The sequence below is a fragment of the Triticum aestivum genome, chromosome 7A (genome assembly GCF_018294505.1).
Source record: "Triticum aestivum cultivar Chinese Spring chromosome 7A, IWGSC CS RefSeq v2.1, whole genome shotgun sequence".
NCBI classification, from domain to species: domain Eukaryota; kingdom Viridiplantae; phylum Streptophyta; class Magnoliopsida; order Poales; family Poaceae; genus Triticum; species Triticum aestivum.
Window position 1 is genome coordinate 652,049,891 of NC_057812.1, and position 3,169 is coordinate 652,053,059.

A 3,169-nucleotide genomic window follows, 5' to 3' on the forward strand; every position below is an offset into this window, starting at 1 on the left:
GAAGTTTGACTTCAGAGAATTCTAATATGCAGAGTAAAAAGGACCGGAGGGAGTACTAAAAAAATATGAACATATACAATACTAAAACTATATAATATGAAAATACATTTCATGGTGCATCTGAAAATATTGATTTCATATTGTGAATTTTGATATTTTTTAATATAAAGTTGATCAAATTTTATCAAGCTTGACTTTGACCAAACCTTATATGCAAACTAAAAAGAAACGGAGGGAGTACCTAGTTATTGCATGTTGTAATTTTAACTAGTATTATTAATTTGGACATTCAACACGATTAACTCTCTGCACCTAATACGTGGTCCATGCTCTGAAAAATTGCATGCCATCAAATCTCACATTTATCATGGATATTCTATTGCGTAATACGTACTAAGATTGGGATAGATTTGACAGAAGTTCCTGCACTTGTGAAAAGACATACAAAATTGCCTCAACAAAAATGGATGAAATTGGACCGAAAAAAGCCATTCAGCTTCGTTATCGATTACTCCCTCCGTTTTAAAATAGATGACCGAACTTTATTGAAACGGAGGGAGTAGGTATCAATTGGAACATCAAGATGAATGAGTTAACTAAGTATCAGATCGACCAAATTGAACAAATGATAGCTCAAGATGCAAAGAACATTGTCCGAAATAGATTTGGACCGAAAGGAAGTACTATTATCAATTTTCAGGATTGTGTTTTCATTAAATTTTGATTCTAGAGTGCTCGCATGATCCAAGAGAGTTAAAGTGCTGCATCAAGGACTGATTATGGAGGATTTACCGTTTAGCTAGTTTCAACAATACTACAGGACCTACCATTTGAACTGATTTTTGACACGTTTAGGGAAAACACAAGTACTGCAAACGGGCATACGCAGATGCTACAGCATAGAACTAAGTTCTTCCACCACAGCGAGAAGAAAACATGAGAGAAAAGCACATCAAATGCATCAGAAGAAGCCGCACTTCAACACCAGGCAAGAACAACAGAATTATAGACCAAATTCAGGGCTCACTTATTCATAACCTGCCGTACGACAGAAGTTTCAGATCCAACCGATAACAGTGCATCACAGTTCTGTAGAAACAAAGACACCATCAACAGACCCAGATGAGACACCGGACAACTACAACGAAGGAACCAAGGCTTGCGAACCCAGAAACAGAAGCACCATTGCCAGGAGCTTACTGGCCACCACGGAGCCGGAGCACCAAATGAAGGGTGGACTCCTTCTGGATGTTATAATCAGCCAGGGTGCGGCCATCCTCAAGCTGCTTACCAGCAAAGATGAGGCGCTGCTGGTCTGGTGGGATGCCCTCCTTGTCCTGGATCTTCGCCTTCACATTGTCGATCGTGTCCGAAGACTCAACCTCCAGAGTGATGGTCTTGCCCGTGAGGGTCTTCACAAAGATTTGCATGCCACCCTGGAGCCTTAGCACCAGGTGGAGGGTGGACTCCTTCTGGATGTTGTAGTCAGCAAGGGTGCGGCCATCCTCAAGCTGCTTGCCAGCGAAGATGAGACGCTGCTGGTCCGGGGGGATGCCCTCCTTGTCCTGGATCTTCGCCTAGACGTTGTCAATGGTGTCAGATGACTCGACCTCAAGGGTGATGGTCTTGCCGGTGAGGGTCTTCACGAAGATTTGCATGCCACCCCGGAGCTTGAGCACCAGGTGGAGGGTGGACTCCTTCTGGATGTTGTAGTCAGCCAGGGTGCGGCCATCCTCGAGCTGCTTGCCAGCGAAGATGAGACGCTGCTGGTCCGGAGGGATGCCCTCCTTGTCCTGGATCTTAGCCTTGACGTTGTCGATAGTGTCCAAGGACTCGACCTCAAGGGTGATGGTCTTGCCCGTGAGGGTCTTCACAAAGATCTGCATCTGTAAACAACAAAGCACGCCGAAGAGTTAGAAACGGTACAGAGAAATCTGTAGTAGATCAAACAATACATGGAACCAGATGATACAACAGGGATGGAATTGTAACTAAGAAAACCCTAGAATAAGCTAATCAAATGATTGACAGTGATAACTTTTGAAGGACCCGCTGTCACAAATATATTAGCAGTTCTATCAGCTAGCGCAATCTCTAGCCTCATGGGTAAGGGACAGTATAAGGAAAACTGAAGGGCATCAAACAATACATAGATGGTTAAGAATAACCTGAACTGTAGAAGAGAAGTAGCTGATCGATTGACAGACAAGGGATAAATTTTAGCAGAAGTTCAATCATTAAGCCTCGTGGAAGCAAACATGTTACACGAAAATCGACGTACAACTACATGGCTATCAGGTATACTCCTTAGTCCTTACAGATCAGGCAAGGGTGCAATATGAGGGCCACAAAATCAGAAGTCCACAATAATACTACTCCTATATAGATGAAAAACCTAGGGGAATTAGCTAACTGCAACTAGAGTGATATAGATGAACCGAAACGGCAGCAAACCCATCGGAATCGGCAGATGTACTCGAAAATCCACGCATAATAGAGAGATTTAGCCACAGAATATGAATTCCAAAACTATTTCAACTACAACCGAGCCTAATCAACCTCGAGTAACCGAACCAGGAGCAATCGACCGACAATAATAGCGCCTACGCAGCAGATCTACTCCAGACGACTAACAGCAATCGAGCACTACAAACAATAATCTATGAACAGGAGGAGGCAAAGGGAACGGTCGGAGGGCCGCATACCTTGAGGAGGGGGACGAGATGGCCTTCGCTTCGATCGGTTGAGAAGATTTTCCGGCGAGATGTGAGGATAGCAGACGGGAGGGGGAGGGGAATTTATAGGCGGCTGGGAGCCTGGGACGGGAGGGAGAGAAGGAGGAAGCGCTACGGCACCGGCCGCGGATAGGGAGAGGAGGGAGAGGCGGTCGCGGTTCGTGTTTTGACCCTTTTCTAAAACTTATTTGAAATTTAAAACCTATTTAAGATTTGACTCTAGTTTAAAAAAATTGAGATCTGACTCTTTTGCTACCGTCAGAGTCCATGACGGTAGGGTTTAACAGCCTACCGCCAGGGACTTTGACGGTAGGAAACATCGCTACCGCCAACCGGGCTGGCGGTAGCCTGCACAACCTTATTGTCAAGGTGGTTGACGGTAGGCATGAGCACGCATTGTGTTCAATACTTAGAAGGTTTTTGGCGGTAGGTCA

At 44.7% G+C, this 3,169-nt stretch overlaps 1 pseudogene; it reads right to left on the reverse strand.

Annotated features, from left to right (window-relative positions):
• Positions 1–1,000: 1,000 nt before the first annotated feature.
• On the reverse strand, positions 1,001–2,580 carry LOC123148996 (polyubiquitin 11-like; annotated as a pseudogene).
• Between the last annotated feature and the right edge of the window lie 589 nt (positions 2,581–3,169).